This window comes from Erithacus rubecula (assembly GCF_903797595.1).
Source record: "Erithacus rubecula genome assembly, contig: scaffold_359_arrow_ctg1, whole genome shotgun sequence".
In the NCBI taxonomy this organism is placed as follows: Eukaryota; Metazoa; Chordata; class Aves; order Passeriformes; family Muscicapidae; genus Erithacus; species Erithacus rubecula.
Window position 1 is genome coordinate 46,436 of NW_027635973.1, and position 20,968 is coordinate 67,403.

The 20,968-nt window shown below is 50.5% G+C and overlaps 1 long non-coding RNA gene across 1 annotated transcript; it reads right to left on the reverse strand.

The window, feature by feature from the left end:
- Window positions 1-6,785: 6,785 nt before the first annotated feature.
- On the reverse strand, window positions 6,786-12,964 carry LOC306816087. Its single transcript, XR_013777571.1, has 2 exons — window positions 12,759-12,964; window positions 6,786-6,844 (listed from the first exon to the last, which is right to left on the reverse strand). It is a non-coding gene; the product is annotated as an uncharacterized lncRNA (long non-coding RNA).
- Between the last annotated feature and the right edge of the window lie 8,004 nt (window positions 12,965-20,968).

The following is a 20,968-nucleotide window of genomic DNA, read 5'->3' on the forward strand; positions in this document are numbered from 1 at the left end:
AAACTCCCTCCCTCTAAATTAATATGACTTGGAATTTAAGGAGCTCCCTGGCAAAGATATGGAATTTAGAATAGCAGTTTTTCAAAGGAAAATGAAAATAAATGTATAGTAATATAAAGACCGATACACTGGCAAGGTCAGAATGCAGCCTGTAACCCTGTTGCTCAGGGTGTTGGTTACAGTCTGAATAATGGTACCTGTAGTTTTCTTGGAGTGACAGATGTAGTTTTGTTGAAGCAATGGTTTTGGAGAAGGGTGTAGTTACGTTTTTAACATCTAGTGGTGATGAAGATAGGCCTGGTCTTCTTTTGGGAATGTAGTGGGAAAGGTTGCTCTGATGTTTCAAATTTCAGATTTTATTTAGTCTGGAATTACTTGGCTTTTCTCCTTGGCTGGGGATCTCCCATAAGGTGTAACTCCTTCTAGGGAGGAGTTGTGAGGGATGGGTCATGGAAGAGATAAGGAGCCCTGCTCCACCTGGTTTCAGCAGATGCTGATAGAATGTATACTTCTGCTTGCATCTTGCATTGCAAATTAAGACATTATCTACTCCTTATTCTATTACCATATGCATCCTACCTTAATTAACACCTTCTTTCAACTCTGTTATATATTTTTATCCACAGTGAAATTTACACACAGTTTTCACTTAAGATTAGGCTTTTCTGTGGTACTTAATGGGTTTCTTTATCTTTCTGCATTACCTACTAAGTGTAACAAGGTTTTTGAGCAAAAACAATTGTACGGATTGGTTTGCTTTTGCATGAGCTGGGCCTAATCTAAACAGTCTTAAAATACCTTTTATGTGCACTACAGGGACTTTATCCCCATCCACTGTGTGCAAGGCTTCAGACTGGGCAGGACTTGCTTGAGTGATGGACTCTCAGGTGTTGACTATTTAGGTGGCTTTTGTTAAGTTCATTTCTCAATTTTTGGATGATTCCCTGCCAAGTGCCTTTAGGCTAATTTTTAGTAGTCTGTTGTACTGTTCAACTTTCCTGGTAGCTGGTGTGTGATAAGGGATATGATCTATTTATTCCATGTCCTGGTTTTTGGCTGAGGTGTTTGTAAGTCTGTTCTTGAAATGGGTCCTGTTGTCTGACGATTCTGTCAGGTGTGCTGTGTCTTTATAGGACTTGCTTTCTTGGGCTTCAGACGGTGTTTTGAGTAGTAGTGTGAGGTACAGGGTGGGTTTCTAATGATCTAGTGGTGGCTTCTACAATTGTGCTCACGTAGCAATGGCCTTGGGGGGTTTGAGGCAGTGTGATGTAGTTCATTTGCTCAGCTTCTTTATACTTATATTTGGAATACTGCCCCCTATATGAGAGACGCCTTATGGGCTTGGCTTGTTTGATTTTAGCACATGTCTTACAGTCATGGATAACTTGAGAAATGCAATTTATAGTTAAATCTGCATTTCACTTTTGTGCCTTCTTATAGGTGGCATTTTTGCCTTGATGGCTTGAGGCAGTGTGGGCCTATTGAGCTAGGAACAACTATCCCTTATGTTGTTAATTTAAATTTATTAGTGACATCTCTATTTTTGCTGATTGATCTACTTGTTCCTTGTTTTAGTGTTCTTTATTAGCCTGATTTTTGTGGACGTGGCCATCTACATGATGGACTTTTACAGAGTTTGTCTGAGTGGCAATGTTTTTCCACTCATCAGCAGCCTCAATTGGTTTTCCTTTATGTTGCTAGCTGGCCTTTTTTTTACCTGTCTAACTAACTCCACAGACCATTTTCTACTATTTATGATTCAGTATTTTGGCCAGTTCTCTGTTTCACCAGTGTCCAGGGCCAGCTGAATGGCTTTGCGTTCAGCAAGTGCACTTGATTCATCTTCTCCTTCAGTAGCTTGTGTGACTCGTCGTGCGGGGCTCCCTGCAGCCACTTTCCACTTCTGGTGGCTTGAATTTTCTTATAGGTGGCTGAGATTTTGTTGGGTTTTTTGTTTATTTGTTTTGGTTTTTGGGTTTCTTTGTGAGTGTAGTTTCCTTCAGACTTTCTGTAACTTTGACTCCAGAATTCTAGTGCTCGGCCTCGTGTCTCCCCAGGCACCTTCTGCTAAAGGCTCCAGGACAAGCCATTGTTCTTGGCTGCAGAGTAAAGCACATTCCTCTCCTCTGGTCCCGTCCTGACTGGGCCAAGGGCACTGCATGAGCGATTTTCTCCTTGGTCTGGGTGAAGGTTTGTTGCTGGGCCACAGCTGGAATTGTTCTTCTTAGGGTGACCAGGTAGAGAGGGCTCACAATGTGGCTGCACTCAGGAATGCATTCTCTAAAAACCTATGGCCCTTAGGAAAGCTTGTGTTTCCTTCTTGCTGCTTGGTGGAGACACTGTGATGATCTCATTGATCATTTCAGTGGGGATCTGGCTCTGTCCATCTTGCCACTCTACTCCCAGGAACTGGATCTCTCTGGCAGCTCCCTTGACTTTGCTCTTCTCCATGGCAAAACCTCCTTCCAGCAGAATCTGGATGATCCTCTCTCCTTTCTCAAATACTTTTATTGCTGTGTTCCTCCACACAATGATGTTATTGATATATTGCAGATGTTTTGGAGCTTTACCCTTTTCCAGTGCAGCCTGGATCAGCCCGTGGCAGATGGTGGGGCTGTGTTTCCACCCCTGGGGCAGTCGGTTCCAGGTGTACTGCACGTGCCCCCAGGTGAAAGCAAACTGAGGCCTGCACTCTGCTGCCAAAGGAATGGAGGAAAAATGCATTGGCAATGTCAATGGTGCCACTTTGCTGCCTTGGGCTCCAGCTCCTCCTGGAGATCCAGCGTGTCCGGCACGGCAGCGCTCAGCACTGGAGAATCAACGACTGGGAGAGAGAGGGGGTCTACTGACTGCTGATCAGAATCCAAATTTACTCTCAGCTACATGTGCTTATATACCATTTTTAGGAAAGCTGGTAATTTTTTACCACATTGGTTGGGTTAAACATCACACAGACAAATTTACACATTTTGCAACATTTCTATTTGATTCATTCTTCTTTCCTGTCACCAGTTTTGATCCAATCTTCATGTAGTCTTCAAAGCTCTGTTTGCTCTTGCCAAGGCATCTTGGTTATCAAGCTGCTTATGCTAATTAAATCCACAGTACTCTGTCTTAGCTCCCACAGTGGAGTCACTTCATTCAAGGCACAATAGCCTACAGTCAATTTCTATTGTTTGTCAGACTTGCCCACAGGCAAACTGGGGCAGTTGAAGGGTGAGTGGGTTTTACTGAGCATCCTTTGACTTTCTAGCCAAAATTTTATGGGTGGGGATAATGGCATCTTGATTCATCTGATACTGCTGGCTGTGTGCTGTTGAGGTGTGTCACGATCTGCCCAACCCGAGCGGGAGTCGTGACTGGTTGTTTTATGGATCTCAGAGCACAAAAGACACAGCAGGGGACAAAAACAGTTTACTTTTTCAGAAATGCACTTTATTTAGTGCTAATCAAAGTGCGATAGTGGGACAGGGAGAGAGGGAGAGAGAGAGAGAGAGAGAAAGGGGGATTGGGATTGTAGCTACCAAGACGGGCAGACGAATCCTCGTGGAGCAGCCAATAGATATCTGTTGCCGTCTGGGGAGATCTCAGGGGTCTCCTCTGAGAAAGTCACTTTTATAGTCCTTTCTCAAAGTAAGTGGCTTCTGGCCAAAAGGTGGGAAGATTTATGGACTATTGTATGTGGAGCTCGTTACCCTGAGGAACAGGTGGAAACAGGACGTTTCAAGGCACACCAAACCATCTTTGTTGTTATGAACACACATAGGGCAGCCCATACCGGACCAGTCCATTGTTCTTCCATCTGTGGGAGCTTTGTTGAGTCAGCGCCCCGTGACTAGTTGTCATGAGAAACCAGTCCTGGTGGGCATCACCTGCGGAACAGTCACTTGGCGTTCCTCCCATCCCTGGGCAGCGCAGGCCTCAGGCGAGGGTTGTTGTGCAGAAACAGACGAGAGGCTCGGACGGACGCTCACAACAGGGAATATGGAAATAGCAACTGGAGAGAGAATATGGGATGGAGCTACAGAAGACGGGACAGGGAACAGAAAGGGCTGATGGAGAGATTTTGTGTCAGAGGGGCTCCCAGTGCCCGTCCCTCGAGAGGCCTGGGTTGAGGAGCAGCAAGCGGAGCCGTGCAGCCCAGGGCCGCTCCGTGCCTTGTCTGCCTCCCTGCAGGGCCAAGCCCCCATGGGACACGCGGCTTCTCCCGCCCAGGCCCTCCATGGGCAGCTGTGTGCCCCCAGGAAACGTCCCTCCCGCTCCAGGCGGGCGCTGCGGGCACTGCGGGGGCTGTTCCGCTGTCCCTGCCTGAGGCCACGGCCCGAGGAGTAGCACAGACACGGCAGTGACAGCAGCCATTGCTCCAGAGCTGCCCTCCCTGCAGGGCTGCAGCACCCATGGCTCTCTGAACAACGGCACCGGGCACCAATGGGAACAGGAACAGTGTCCCAGTGATGTGTCCAAGGCAGGAATGTGACACACACACACCAAAGGCATTGCAGCAGCAGCCAGCATTACTGAGGCCTTGGCTCCTTCTCTAGCTGAGAAGGCACATGCGGGTCATTGTCACTGCTCGAGCTCGTTGCCACCCGGCCAAGCAGCCAAGAGCAGCTGAACCCCCAAGGGCCTGGGCCTGCTCTCCAACCGGCCCCACCGACCCAGTTACACCATCAACAGAATTACACAATCTGTCACATCCAGTTATAAAGGGGAAATCTTTTATAACTGTGAGGCCTCCAGGCCAGCTGTAGGCCATAGAACAGGAGTGTGGATAAGATGGAGATGGGAAAATATGATGAAGATGACGACGACAAAGAGGAACATTGTTGGGGGTTGAGTGTTTTTCTGTTACTGTGTCAATTGAAGGAATTTTTCCCATTATCATGCCAATGGAGCTGGCCGGGCTACACCCAGGGTCCCTGATGGGTCCAGACAAAGGGGTGGGTGGGGACGGCCCCGGAGGGGCCTCTGAGGTTTCCAGGAGGGCACTCGCGTTTCCGGCGAGCTCGGAGGAGGACGCCTGGGATCGTTCAGCCACGCGGCCGAGCACAGGAGAGCCAGACCCTCTGCGACCACCTGCCCTGCAACTGCCCCGTTCCAGCCTCCTGCCTCTGCGGACACAGCTGATCCCCCGGACACACACGGTGAGCGAGGAGCCGCCGCTCCAGCCCATTCCCGCCCGGGACCGGCGTGGCCGCTGCTGCCCCTCCCCCCTCCTTCCTGCCTTTGTTCCTGCTTGCCTTTTTGGCAGATCCGGGCTCTGGACTAAGCACAGAAACAGCGTGCTTGCATCTAAAGGGACTGACACCGAGTTATCTATTTCGTTCTGTTAGCAATTTTAGATGTTATTGTTTTCTGTTTGTACAGTTAGATATATTAGCAAAAGAGCTGTTATTCCCACCCCCCTTATCTCTGCCTCCAAGTCTTTGATTCAAACAATTATAATACTTGGGGGGGGGGGAGTGGAACCAAAGTCTATTCCAAAAAGGGAAATTTCTGCCCTTACTGGCAGACACCTGTCCTTTCAAACCAGGACAAACATGAAGATCACAGAGGCAATGACAAGAATAAAGACAATGAAGAAAAGGAAGATGACAAGGGCAGTAAAGAAGACAGAGATGAAGGAGGTGAAGATAATAACAAAAAGAAAAGGAAGAAGAATATTTTAAAGATAAATTGAAGAGAAAGATTAGGATAGGAATAAGATATTAGCAACACGTAGAGAAAGAGGACTATTACTAGGACTGGGAATTTAGGAATACATAGAAGAGGAATAGGAAGAGTTGTTTAGGAATACATATAAGAAGAGGAACTAGAACTTAAAAGCCGAGAGAAGAAGAATACTAATATGAATAGTAATTTTAGAATCCATAGAAGAAGAGTAATAGGAACAAGGGTTTGAAAACCCATAGGATAGGAAGAGGAATGTTGAGTACAATGGTAAGATATGTAGATGAGGAAACGAGGAGGGAGAATTATGAAAATAAGCAGAATTTGAATTATGATTTAGAACTCCCTTAATGTAGTGAAAACTGAGTAAATAAGTAAATGTCACAAGTTATTTCTGCATTCCAATAAAACTGTTTTGCACAAGAGCAAAGTGTCCAGATTTCCTTTCTCCTCTCTCCAAGCCATTGATGGTTTTTCCCCTTCAGTCCCAGTGCCCTGGGAGCAGTGACTGCTAAGTCCTAGTGCCTGTGGAAGAGAACCCAGATAGAACATGGAAAGTTTGGAACCAGCTGAGATTGAGCTCTGCTCCCACAGAATGAGGGCGGGCATGAGAGGGAACAGCCTCCAGCTGTGCCCCAGTCGAGGGTTGGGTTGGATATTGGGAACAATTCATGCCTGGAAATCCATTTCCAGCCCAGGGCAGTGGGAGAGACCCCATTGCTGGAGGGATTTCAAATCCACATGGATTTGGGGGGACCTCGATGGAAGGTTGTGGCCCTGGTAGGACAGGGAGTCGTAGGGATGGATCTGCAAGGTCTTTTCCAGCCAAAATGATTCTGTGACTCCATCAGCCCCCACCTGCAGAGCTGCATCCAGCACCAGAGTCAAGGTCAGAATGTGGAGCTGCTGGAGCAATCCCAGAGGGGGTCATGGAGATGCTTTGATACACTTTGTTTCCCTTAGGTCTACTATTTCTCAAAAAGATATTATATATATTATTGAAATTAATGAGAAGGACTTGCTGTTGTTTTAGATTATGGAGCACGTTTAGGTAATAAAAAAATGATCAGTGATAATCTGAGGGATTATATAACATGGTATTATATTCATGGTACTTGAACACAATCCAAGACGTCATTTTTATTTGTGTTGTTAGCAGTCCATGTGCGATAGGCTGTTCACTGCAAATTGAGTCTGGAGACCATTGGAGGATGAGATGAGAAGCTGCAAGGGCACAGCTGCTTCAGCATGGTGATCAGCACGGCTGCAGAGGAATCTCAGCTCCAGCTCCTGGAGCAGCTCCTGCCTGGCCAACTCCACTGACCCTGGTGTCTCCACATTGCTTCCCTCATATGTTCTCACTTCTTCCTCTTCCCTGGCTAGGAAAAACTCTGTGTGTGGGTTTTTGTTTTTTTGTTTTTTTTTAATTTTTTTCTAAATACATTATAATTGAGGAGTTCCCACCCCTCTCCATGACCCAGCCTTGGCCAGCAGTGTGTCCATCATCAGAGCCATCAGGAATTGGCTCTGCCAGACATGCTAGAAGCTCGCAGCAGCTTCTCACAGCAGCCACCTCTGTGGGGCCGTCACTGTCAAGAGCCAGGCCCTGCAAAACCAAAACTGTGCCCAAGGCCGGGCCTGCTCTGGGCCCGTTCCCGGCTGCCCCGCTGCTCTTGGGGTGCTGGGGTGGCCCTTGGTGACTCGGGCGCTCTGTGTCGGGGCCCTTGATGACACAGGACATGGTGGTGGCCAGAGAGCCTTGGGACACCAGAGAGTCCCGCCCTGGCTGAGGGTTTCTAGGGGCACTGCAGGGCCCGGGGTGCCCAGTGCCAGGAGAGCCGCTCCGGCAGGAGGAAGCAACTCCCGGGATGTGTCTGTGCAGATGCCCAAGGTGACAGATGAGCACAAAGCCACCAAAGGCAGCCCCAGCCCTGGCATGGCCCTGGGGCCAATTGCTCGTGCCTGGCCAGCGCAGCTGCACACCCAGGGCTCTGCAGCCTGGGGCTGGGGCTGGCGTGTGCCAGCGGGGCCAAAGCCTCTCAGGGCTCTGGACACAGCAGGGGCCACAAGGCCACGAGTCCGGGGCTGCTCTCAGACAGTTCTTGGCTGTTCCACTGCTCGTGGAATGCCGGGGGTGGCCCTTGGTGACACAGGCGCTTCGTGTCATGGACTATTTTGATGTGGGACATGATGGTGGCCAGAGATCATTGTGACATCAGGGAGCCCCACCCTTAACTCAAGGTATTTAAGGAGTGCAGAGCCCTGGAGTGCTCAGTCCCAGGAGCGCCGCTCTGTGAGGAGGAAGCAGCTCCCTGGACCTGTCTGCAGTTGAGAGCAGTAGATATTGTGGAGAAGATGGAGAACCCCAACTCCCAGGCCACCCACAGCCCATTGCTGAGCCTGCGGAGGAGGCCTGGTGTGAAGGATGAGGCAGGAAGTAGAGGCCAGCGGATGGAGAAGGCCAGGATCTTTGCTCTGCCAAGGGAGCCGTCTCCATCCCACACCTCCTCCTCCTCCTCCTCATCCTCATCCTCTTCCTCGCTGGTGCCCATCAAGCTGCCACCAGTGCACCTCGGGCAGCCAAAGGTGGGACCCAGAAATCTTGGATCCCTCACGGTCCCAGAGGTGCAGCCCCGGCTGCTACAGGCAGCGCTGCAGGGCAGCCGCAGCCAGGCTCTGTCCCTCTGTGGGGACAGTCTGCCACCGCTGCCACCTGTGCCACGGCTGCCAGCACTGCCCCGCCTGCTGAGCCCCAGGGACACTGAGAGCCGGGGTACAGAGCTGGGCAGTGCAGGGGAGAAGGGGCCGCAGCCCTGCAGCCCCTGTCCTCGGCAGCCACACAGCCCCGTGCCCAGGGTGCTCCTGCCCCCGCTCAGGGTGGCCCAGGAGGGCACAGCCCGTGTGTCCCCGAGCTGGCAGCTGCTGCCTGTGCCACCCATCCCCACGGGGGCTGCAGCCATGGGGCGCAGCCTCAGGGGCACAGTGCCTGAGAGACAGAATAATGACTGCAAACGTCCCCAAGAGGAAAATGGCAGCTACAAGAGTCTGTTTGAAGTGATAGAAGAGTTTGAGCTCTTTCAAGGGGACAGCCAGAGTGAGCAGGAGCTGTCCCCAGAGGAAGATGACAGGGAGCTCTCTCCAGAGGACAGCGACACAGATTCAGAGCTGTCTGAAGAGGAAGAGGCCATAGAGGTCACTTCAGGGGGCAGTGTAAGTGAAGAGGATCTGTCCCAAGTGGAGGAGATCACTGAATTTGGTGTAGAGGACAGCAGAAGATACAAGCAGCTGACCCCAGTGGAAGAGGAGATTGAGGATGGTCCAGAGGTCAGCACAAATGACCAAGAGCTGTCCCCAAGGGAAGATGAAAGCAAGCTCTTTCCAGTGGACAGCATAAGGGATGAGCAGCTTTCCCAAGTAGAAAAGGCCATCGAGCTCTCTCCATGGGAAAGCGACACTGAGCCAGAGCTGTCCCAAGAGGAAGAGGTCAGAGAGGTCACTTCAGGTGACAGCACAAGTGACCAGCAGCTGTCCCCAGTGGAAGGGGACATCAATGTCCTTTCAGGGGACAACCCGACTGATGGGGACATGGCCTCAGTGGAAAAGGACATTGAAGTCATTCCAGAGGACAGCAGGAGTGACAAGGAGCTGTTCCCAGGGGAAGAAGACATCATGGTGGTTTCAGGGGACAGCACAAGTGAGAAAGAGCTGTCCCCAGGGGAAGAGGCCATTGAGGTAGTTTCAGTAGACAGCACAAGTGACCAGGAGCTGTTCCAAGTTGAAGAGACCATCGTGGTCCTTCCAATGGACAACCTGACTGATGAGGAGCTGCCCTCGATGGAAGAGGCGGTCGAGGTTGGTTCAAAGGACAGCACAGGTGACCAGGAGCTGTCCAAATTTACAGAGGCCATCGAGCCCATTCCAGGGGACAGCAAGGGTGACAAGGAACTGTCCCTGGGTGCAGAAAACCTGGAAGAAGAGCCATTCCAAGGGGAGAGTGACAGTGAGAAAGAACTGCCCCAAGGGGATTACTACAAGGATGAGAAGCTTTCCCCAAAAGATGTCAAATATGAAACAGAGCTGAGCTTTAGGGAAGCCTGCAATGTCCAAGACATGTTCCCACAGGATGCAGATGACAACAAACAGCTCTCCCTGTGGGAAGAACGTGAGCAGGAGGAGGTGGCAAGGAGGGCCCTGCTCGGTGGTAGGGACAGAGATTCAAGCTCATCACTTGAACTGAAATCACTGGAGACACAGAGCCCACTCAGTGTCCTGTTCAATACTCCAGCCAGCAGCCAGGCTCAGCTCTCCATGATCCAGAACAGCACCAGGGAGCCCCTGAGCCAGGCTGTGCTGGAGATGCAGGCACTGCGGCAGCAGCAGCAGGAGCCGGATGCCCTGGAGCACTGGATTGCTGCAGAAAGGGCAGCAGAAGTTGCTCCAGGAAGGGAAGGGAGCTCCGTGCCTGCCCCACACAGACCCCCCAGGAAACATCCCTCCCGCTTCAGGCGGGCGCTGCAGGTTCTGCAGGGGCTGTTCCTGTGTCCCTGCCTGAAGCCACGGCCCGAGGAGTGACACAGACAGAGCACCACAGCACAGATTGCTTCAGAGTCTCCCTCCCTGCATGGCTGGGGACACCCGGGGCTGCCAACACCCATGGGAGCAGGGGAACATACAGGAACAGGAACAGTGTCACAGTGATGTGTCCAAGGCAGGAATGTGACACACACACACCAAAGGCATTGCAGCAGCAGCCAACGTTACTGAGAACTTGGCTCCTTCTCTAGCTGAGAAGGCACATGCGGGTCATTGTCACTGCTTGAGCTCGTTGCCACCCGGCCAAGCAGCCAAGAGCAGCTGAACCCCCAAGGGCCTGGGCCTATTCTCCAACCAAAGATAAATTGAAGAGCGACAGTAGAACAGGAATAAGATATTAGCAATACGTAGAGGAAGAGGACTAGGACTAGCACTAGGAATTTAGGAATACATAGAAGAGGAATAGGAAGAGTTATTAAGGAATACATAGAAGAAGAGGAATTAGAACTTAAAAGCCGAGAGAAGAAGAATTCCAATATGAATAGTAAATTTAGAATCCATAAAAGAATTGTAATGGGAACAAGAATTTGAAAATCCATAGGATAAGAAGAGGAATGTTAAGTAGAATGGTAAGATAGGTACATAAGGAAACGGGGAGGCAGAATAATGAGAATAAGCAGAATTTGAATTATGATTTAGAAGTCCATTAATGTAGTGAAAACCTAGTAAATAAGTAAATGTCACGAGACAATTCTACATTCCAATAAAACTGTGTTGCACAAGAATAAAGTGTCCAGATTTCCTTTCTCCTCTCTCCAAGCCATTGATGGATTTTCCCCTTCAGTCCCAGTGCCCTGGGAACAGTGTCTACTAAGTCCCAGTGCCTGTGGAAGAGTGCCCAGATAGAGCATGGAAAGTTTGGAACCAGCTGAGATTGGGCTCTGCTCCCACAGAATGAGGGCGGGCACGAGAGGGGACAGCCTCCAGCTGTGCCCCAGTCGAGGGTGGGGTTGGATATTGGGAATAATTCATGCCTGGAAATCCATTTCCAGCCCAGGGCACTTGTGGAGTCCCCATTGCTGGAGGGATTTCAAATCCACATGGATTTGGGGGGACCTGGATCAGGGGTGGTGGCCCTGGTAGGACCGGGAATCGTAGGGATGGATCTGCAAGGTCTTTGCCAGCCAAAGTGGTTCTGTGACTCCATCAGCCCCCACCTGCAGAGCTGCATCCAGCACCAGAGTCAAGGTCAGAATGTGGAGCTGCTGGAGCAATCCCAGAGGGGGTCATGGAGATGCTTTGATACACTTTGTTTCCCCTAGGTCTATTATTTCTTCAGAAGACATTGTATATATTATTGAAAATAATAAGCAGCACCTGCCGTTGTTTTAGTTTATGGAACACCTGTAGGTAATAAAAAAAAATTTCAGTGATAATCTGAGGGATTATACAACATGGTATTAAATTCATGGTACTTGAACACAATCCAAGAAGTCATTTTTATTTGTGTTTTTAGCAGTCCATGTAGGATAGGTTGTTCACTGCAAATTGAGTCTGGAGACCATTGGAGGATGAGATGAGAAGCTGCAAGGGCACAGCTGCTTCAGCATGGTGATCAGCACGGCTGCAGAGGAATCTCAGCTCCAGCTCCTGGAGCAGCTCCTGCCTGGCCAACTCCACTGACCCTGGTGTCTCCACATTGCTTCCCTCATATGTTCTCACTTTCTCCTCTTCCCTGGCTAGCAAAAACTCTGTGTGCGCTTTTTTTTCTTTTTTTCTTTTTTTTTTTTTTTTCTGAATACATTATAATCGAGGAGTTCCCACCCCTCTCCTTTGCCCAGCCTTGGTCAGCAGCGTGTCCATCATCAGAGCCATCAGGAAGTGGCTCTGCCAGACATGCTAGAAGCTCGCAGCAGCTTCTCACAGCAGCCACCTCTGTGGGGCCGTCACTGTCAAGAGCCAGGCCCTGCAAAACCAAAACTGTCCCCAAGGCCGGGACTGCTCCGGGCCCGTTCCCGGCTGCCCCGCTGCTCTTGGGATGCCGGGGTGGCCCTTGGTGACTCGGGCGCTCTGTGTCGGGGCCCTTGATGACACAGGACATGGTGGTGGCCAGAGAGCCTTAGGGCACCAGAGAGTCCTGCCCTGGCTGAGGGTTTCTAGGGGCACTGCAGGGCCCGGGGTGCCCAGTGCCAGGAGAGCCGCTCCGGCAGGAGGAAGCAACTCCCGGGATCTGTCTGTGCAGATGCCCAAGGTGACAGAGGAGCACAAAGCCACCAAAGGCAGCCCCTGCCATGGTGCCCCTGGCTCGTGCCCAGCTGGCCACACGCCCAGGCCCTCAGGGGGCAATGGCAGGAGCAGGGGCCACGTCAGGAGTGACACTGTCACACATCGAGGAGGACGAGGGCACCTGTGGCAATAGGGCCCACGAGATTTCCCGGTGGGAAGTTGTGGCAGAGCAGGAGATGTCCCAGTGGGACGAAGAGTATTTTACATTGAAAGAGTTTTACCCATGGGGATCCTCAAGAAGCTGAGAACTGCACTGCTAACAGGTGCACATGAATGTGTGAGGATTGTCCCAGCGCAGAGATGGGACACAGCAGGAGCTGCACCAGCTCAAAGCAATGGTGACTGTCCAGGAGCTGCACAGGTGAGAAGATGACAGAAACATGCACAGACAGTTTCAGGAATGGGAAAAAAAGGACATTCCACAAGGTGTCTTAGAGGGAAGAAGCTGTGGGATGGCAGTAGGAATCTGTATGGGATGAAGTTGAGACATCCCAGGAGCCATCCCACTGGAGAATGCTCGAAGATTTGTCCTTGGCTACGGCCTGTGCTGAGGGAACAAGCACAGATCCTCCACGCACTCCAGCTGGAACCACAACAGAAACGCAGGGCTCAATCAGGACCCCTGGGAAGTTGGGTCCAATTCCAGCATGTGGATGAAGCCCTTGGCTGCGGAAGAGGATGGGTGGGATGAGGTGAGCATCCTGGAGCTACCTATATGAAAACAAAGCAGAGAGGCAATGCAGGGATTCTTTGTCAGAGGGGCTCCCAGTGCCCGTCCCTCGAGAGGCCTGGGTTGAGGAGCAGCAAGCGGAGCCGTGCAGCCCAGGGCCGCTCCGTGCCTCGTCTGCCTCCCTGCAGGGCCAAGCCCCCGTGGGACACGCGGCTTCTCCCGCCCAGGCCCTCCATGGGCAGCCGTGTGCCCCCAGGAAACGTCCCTCCCGCTCCAGGCGGGCGCTGCGGGCGCTGCGGGGGCTGTTCCGCTGTCCCTGCCTGAGGCCACGGCCTGAGCACTGAGGGAGATGAGGAGCAGCTCCGTGCAGCAAGAGGCTCAGCCCTGGTGGGTCTGTGGCTCTGCCCTCCTGTGCAGGCACACCAAGCAGCTGGCATGGAGTCTCTGGCTGTGCTTTCCCTGCCTGGCTCGGCTCCCCCAGGCTGGGGCTGGAACGGGACAGCCCCGCTCCCACCGGTCCCGCTCCTCTGGTGCCGCAGCAGCAGCTGCTCAGGGCAGCGCAGGGGGATGGAGAAGAAAAGGAAGGTGAAGAGGATGAAGAATATGAAGACAACAAGGACGACAAAGCAGATCACGGTGAAGAGAATGAAGAGGAAAACAAAGACGAAGACAGGGAAGAAGATAAAGACGACACTGATGACAAAGCCAATGATGACCAAGGAAAAGAGGACAAAAGTGAAGAAGATGATGATGACAATGCAGATAAAGATGAAGGCGATGGAGATGAAGACGAAGAATAGAGAAAAGACCATGAATAATTTCAAAATTCATACAAAAAGAATAGTCATAATTCAAGATTTCATAGAAGATTAGGAACAGGAATAAGAATAGGAATAGGAACAGGAATAGGAATAGGAATAGGAATAGAAATACGAATACGAATACAAATACAAATAGGAATACAAACAGGAATACAAATAGGAATACAAATAGGAATAGGAATAAAAATTTAGAAACCCTTGGAAGAAGCAGAGAAGAATAGTTAGAATAGCAAAGAAGAAGAAGCAGTTAGAATAGCAGAGAAGAATAGTTAGAAAAAAGGAAAACACTAGAATTTAAGAATACAGAAATGAAAATAAAATTGATAGAATAAAAAACTAGCAAATTTGGTTTTTTTACATTTTGTGAATTTCTATTACAGTATATTATGCAAATACACGAATTTAGAATATATTGTAAATTCGATACAAAATAATTTCCCGGTCACGTGAATTCTCTGGGCACTCTGTGCCAGGGCCTGCCCACCCTCCCAGGGAACAATTCCTTCCGAAATCCCCTCAGGGCTGATTCCCTGAATCCAAGCCGGGTGTGTTCTCAGCAGCCCTGCCTGCCCTGAGCACCCTGTACAGGCCGGGAGGGGTTTCCCCGGTGCAGCCCCAGCTGAGGCAGCAGCAGCTCTGTGCTGTTCCTGACACATCCCTGTGGCAGCAGCTGCAGGGGCTGTGCAGCCAAAGAGCCAGAGCAGCGCACACAGCACTGCAGCAGCAGCGCAGCTCTGGGGCTGGGCTGATCCTGCTGCCTGAGGAACATGGAAAATATACGTATAGAATAATATTAGATATTTAATGTACCTATTAGAAGACAAGAAGAAAAAAAGTAGAAAGAACAAGGAGAGTGAGAGTAAGAATAATAATTGACTAATTCACAAATGATAACATTTTATGAATAATGCAGGAAGAGCCCCAGCGTCTGTATCCTGGCACAGGAACAGCACCCAAGAAGCGGCTGGAGCTGTGCCAGGAGGGATTTAGGTTGGATTTTTGGGCAAGGTTCTCCCCGCAGAGAGTGCAGGGCACTGCCCAGGATCCCCAGGGATGGGCACAGCCCCGAGGCTGCCAGAGCTGCAGGAGCGTTTGGAGCCTGGGCAGCGCCCTGCTGGCAGCAGGGACCCAGCCCCGCCCCGGGCTCTGTCCCCGCGGTGCCGCAGAGCCCAGGGGACACCTGCGAGAGCGGCTGCGGTGCTCGGCCATTGCTCTGCCGCCACCGCCACCGGGACCCCCAAAAACACCTCCCAGGGACCCCCCGATGTCCCCCCGAGGGGCATCTGCGGCTCGGCTCGGGAGCGCTGCAAGCTCCAAACATCGCTCTGCCCACACCGGCAGCAAGAATGAAACAGGGAGCCCCAAATATATTTCGTGTCAGCTCCAAATACCCCTCCCCCCTTCAAAAAACCCACCCAGGATATTTGGTGCGAGCTCCCCCTCCCCGGGCACCTGCGGGATGCGGGGACGATGGTCTGGGGGCAAAGGAGCTGCGGATACAGAGAGTGGGGAACGCACGTGGTGCCTCCTCTCCATCCTCCTTATCCTTCCTCCTCCTCCTCCCCTTCTTCCGACCCTCTGGCAGCGTGGCCGGGCCGGCACACGAAGGGAAAGGCCCGGTGACCCCCCAAAACCAGCTGGGGGGAGCGGACCTTTTAAGGTGAAAATATGAAAGAGGTGGGAGGGGGGAACAGCGGGAAGTGGGACCCACTGAGGGTCCCCCAGTTAACCCCAGGACCCCCAAACCCCGTCCCAGCCCCCCCAGTTCCCTCCGCACCCTCGGCTGAGTGGGGGGCTCAGCCCAGGACCCGTCGTCGTTTGGGGCTCCCCCGAGTGCAGCGAACGGGAGAGTTCCCGGCTCGGAGCGGCCCCAGCACAGGAGGGGATCCTGTCCCTCTGTGAGGACGTTTAAGGCTATTCAGGTCCATTCAAACAGGAGTTTTTCTATTTTCACGGTTCTTTTGGGGGGGGAATCCCACCACTACAAGGGTGCTTTTTCGTCCCCATATTAGGGTTTTTTTGGGGCCACAGCCCCAAAGCCCCGTTTTAACGGGGGATCATGACGGCAGCGGAACCGGGGCCGGGCTTGTGTCGGTTTTGCTCAATCAGCGCGCGAGAAGGAGGAGTGACGGCAGAATCAGCCAATCGCAGCGAGGGGCGGGCTCTGTGCGCGATCTTTCCCCCGTGCTCCGCCATTTCTCGGAACCCTCGTCTGAGGAGCGGCTCCGCGCTGGGCCCGGCCCGGGCATCGGGCCAAGGAGCCGCTGCTGCCCTGAACCGCCGGGAGCTCGGGGTGAGCGGGAGCTGAGGGCGCTGCGAGCTGGGAGTGAGGCTGGGATGGAGCCGGGACCCACCTGGAGCCCCGGCAGGAGTCTGAGCTGGGCAAGGGATGTTTGAGAGAGGCCCCGGGACTGTGCGGAAAAATTCACGTGGCCAGAGGTTTGTGTGCACAAAGGAGACAGAAGAGTCCTGTAAAAGTGACTTTATTAATGAACAAAGGGAGAGGCTATGGGCATATTTGTCATGCTGTCTCTAAAACGCAGCCTCCTTTTTACCCTCATTTTCCGGGCTGCATCTCCCCCTCCCTTTCCCGAGAAAAAGAAAAGACACTTGGAAGGTTCAGGTTTCCCGATCTCCCTGCTGCATGTCCTTCTTATTATGCACCCCTCCTTTAGTATAACATCCGATTTTCACGGCTCTGTTAAGTGTTTCTCCTTCTCGATGTTCAGGAATTGAGCAGGATCTTGGGTGATCAGCAGTCCGTGTGAATTAATGACATTTTCTGAAAGTGAAGATTTCTCCCATTGCTTTCTCATGTACAAGTTTCTGGCCCTGTCTCCAAGGCAATTTCACTCACTGACCCTGTATTTTTCTTCCTGGGTGTTTCTTGATTTTGGGATTATTCTCAGTGCCTCACTCCCTGTCCTTTGTAGCCGTTTCCAGCTCAGGAGGCCTGGCTGCCACCTGCATCCCCTTGCTCAGCTGTTGAATGAGCTGCACTCAGCAAGGTGTCTGCATGGGAAAAAGATGAGAGTTGCTGCAGCACATCAGAGGAGGAACAGCATTCGTTTAACCCATGGTCTGCCAGAGAACCACGAAAACGTGTCCCATTGCCATTCTTTCCCTGTTTGGACTGGTGCATGATCTACTTTCTTGTTTCCTTTGTGACCTGTTTTACCAGTTTTCAATTTTCATCTATTTGGCAACAGCAGTTGGAGTCATTTAATTTTCCACAAACTTCTCCTCCTGTGAATAGGTAATGTGATTCCGTCCCATGGTGAAATGTCTTGTTCTTCATTTCCCTGGATTTGTCAGCAGGAAGGTCAGGAGCTGGAAGTGGCCAATGGAATGTTATTTTGAGGACTGGTAATATATTCCTTAGTACATAACAATAATCATGATAATAATAGCAGTAATAACAACAACAACTTCAACAATAATAGTTGTATGAGTACTAATCATAATAGTGAAAATGAGAATAATATATTTTTTTGATCTAATTGTGCTACTCAAAATATTGGTGGATTTTTTTCTCCTCATGTGAATTCATTAAGGTTCCCAGGGGCTGGTCCATGGTGTTACAGGATTTGTTCTGGTGTCTTTCTATCTTTTCCCCATTTTTGAGCACTCCCTTGAGCCAGGGCTGCATCAGTTGACCATTTTCTCTAATTTCCCAGCTGATTTGTCTAGACTAGCAAGCACACCCCAGTGCTTTAATACACTCGATGTAACACCTCACATGTTGGAATGGGGAGAGGGATGATTCTCCCCCACTTTTTTTAGTAAAATTTTCACAACATTCTGCATTTGCTATTTCCCTTTGCAGTTTAACCAATTTTTGTTGCAGTTAGCTATCCTCACTCTGTGTTTAGCTGTGCAAATTCCAGCTGTGCAAGCAGGCAGAGCTTGGGGTGAGGGCCAGAGGGAATCAGCCTGGTAGCTTGTCCACACTTTGCCCCAGCAGGGATAATTTGTTTTTCTAAAGCTCCTCTCCTGGCTGTCTGGAACCCCTGCTTCTCTTCCAGAGCAGCCATTGGATGACTCATATGTGCCCCTCCCACAATCTGCTTTTTTTTTTTCTTATTAACAATATTCTATTAGCATTTTACCTGTTAAAGTGTCACCTTTGAAGCTCTTCCAGTTTTGCAAAATCCATCCAAAAGGTGAACATTGAAAAACCCGTTCCGAAATTTTGCCAAAACTTAAATTCACCCACATATAGACACAAAAAATTCCAATGCAAATGGTCAAACAATGCATATGGGGAGGAAAAGGTGGGATTCTGCAGGAGAAGGAGGAACAGTCGGAGGAAGAGGAATGTGGGGAAGAGTAGGGACACAGGAGGAGGAGCAGAAACAGGAAAGAGCAGAAGGTTCCACCCCTCTCTGTATCTGCAGCCTCTCCCCAGGCCCCCAGAGCGTTGTCCCCATCACATGCATCCAGTGACCAGAGAGAGGGATTCATGATTTGAGAGGGGTGAATCCTGGTGTTTCTGACATTTATTGGGATAAATGCTGGTATTTTTCTCTTTTACAGGGGTTGAATCTTTATATTTTGGTGGGGGTTTTTCCAAATCTTGCTGTTTGGTGGATTTTTCATGTGTTTCATGATATTTGGAGCATTTTTGGGCTAAATCTTGGTGTTTTGGAGGTTCTTATACACACAGGATGCCCAATGTCTTCCAGAGTTGCATTTGGGCAAGCAGGAACCCCCAGCCCAAGGCCCTCTCCTCTTGTATTCCCTAAACCAGGATTTTTCATTCCCGAGGCATTGACAGATGGAGGAGGAGCACAAAAGCTCCAGAGATCCCTCACAAGGAGGGGCTGCAAACCCAGCCCAGGGAGCTGCAAGGAGGAAAAACCTTCCCTGAGCCAGGAAGGCGGCCGGAGATGCAGGCAGAGCTCAGAGCTGGTGGAGAAGCCTCATGGAGGGGAGAAGCCCTGCAGGTGCTTGGAATGTGGCAACAGTTTCAGCTACAGCTCCCATTAGATCCAGGAATGTAGGAAGAGCTTCAGCTACTGCTCTAGCCTGATCCAGCACCAGAGGATCCACACTTGGTAACAGCCCTATGAGTGTGAGGAATGTGGGAAGGGTTTGAGCCAAAGCTCAGACCTGATCAAACACCAGAGGATTCACATGGGGGAGAGGCCCTACAAGTGTGGGAAATGCAGGAAGAGCTTCAGTGACATCTTGAATCTGATGCAACACCTGGTGATCCACACAGGGGAACAGCCCTACACCTGCTTGGAATGTGGGAAAAGCTTTAGGCAGAGCTCCTGCCTCAGAAGCCACCAGTGCATCTGCACCGGGGAAAGGCCTTACGAGTGTCCTGAGTGTGGGAAGAGGTTTCAGACCAGCTCCAAACTCCTCAGACATGAGCGGATTAACAGAGAGGAGAGGCCCTTCCGCTGCCCTGATTCTGGGAAGGGATTCAAGGAAAACTCCACCCTCACTGTCCACCGGCGAATCCACACCGGGGAGATGCCCTACGAGTGTCCTGAGTGTGGGAAGAGCTTCTCACAGAACTCAACCTTGAACCATCACCAATGGGGTGACCACTAAGGGAAGCCCTGTGAGTGTCCTGACTGCAGGAAGAGCTTCGTGCTCTGCTCTGACTCCATCCCCATGGGAGGATCGGTGTGAGTTACCACAAGCCGTTTAGAGCTCTCAAAATTGGCAGAAAGTATCAGGATCTTCCCTAATATGGGCTCCCCATGTCCTTCACTGTGATGCCCCGCTGCAGCGTCAGAGCCTGTTGGAGTGTGTAAAATAGAAGCCTCTGTGTGTCCCTCAGAGAGAGAGAGAATGCAGGGATTTAATTAAAGTCTTTACAGAAATTAAAATACTTTAAGTCACACAGACATGAAGTAGAAGTGTAAGTTTTAGTTTTAAGTTAGGAATATTATTACATCACATAAATATGAAGTTGAAGTTTTAGTTTTAAGTAAGAATGGACTCTAAGTGCCTTAAGAGTGTAAAAAGCCCTAAAATCTTGTTAAAAGCTCAGGAACTTAGTCCCAGACTGTCCTAGGTTACAGTGTAAAGATGTGCCCAAAAGTATGTATTCTATCAGCATCTTCATGAAGTGTTGAAACCAGGTGCAGCAGAGCTCCATATCTCCATGGGAGATCTCTGCTAATGGTGCATCTGTTCAAAATCAGGTGGGGCAGTGTTCTTTATCTTTTCCTCGACCCATCCTTCCTCCAGGAAGATACCATCTGTTAATGGCCGTTGAGTCCCACTGCATGACTGATAAAATGACATCAATCCAAAGTGAGATGCTCCATGCAGGGGAAGGAGCCAAGGATTTCCTTCGTAGATAAAATCTACAAACTTAGGAACACCAAAGCGGCCTTTTCCCAGAGGTATAGGAATCTTTCCTCAGGATTCCAGAGGAAGACCAGACCTTTCCACATCATCACTGGAGCTTTGGAGGAAAACTGCAGCCGTCTGCAAAACCACTACTGCAAGAGAACTACATGTGTCGCTCCAGGAGGACTGCAGACACAATTAATGGGACTGCTACCAGCACCCTAACTGACAGGGTGTCAGGTTGTATTCTGACTTTGTCCGTGTTTGGGGTTTAGTTGTTTTATTTTTTAGTACTGTATTTTTATTTTAATTTTGCTAGTAAAAGAACTGTTAATCCTATTCCCATATCGTTGCCTAAGACCTGCTTAATTTCAAAATTATAATAATTTGGAGGGAGGGGATTTCTATTTTGCATTTCAAGAGAGGCTTCTGCTTTTCTTAGCACACATGTCTTTCAAACAAAGAGAAATTTTGGTGCCCTCTGTGGGGCACGAGGGCATCGAGAGGAAAAAGAGTAACAGTTCTTGAGTGACCTAATGTTTGTGTGCTGGATATAAAATCTCATTAGGTGGCATCGTGTGGTCTGGCTTGCCCTGGTTCAGGTGGCACGTGGTCATGGCTATATTTCTCCCATTTGCAGGCCCTTATCTAAACAGGGGCCCTTGCACTAAGGCTA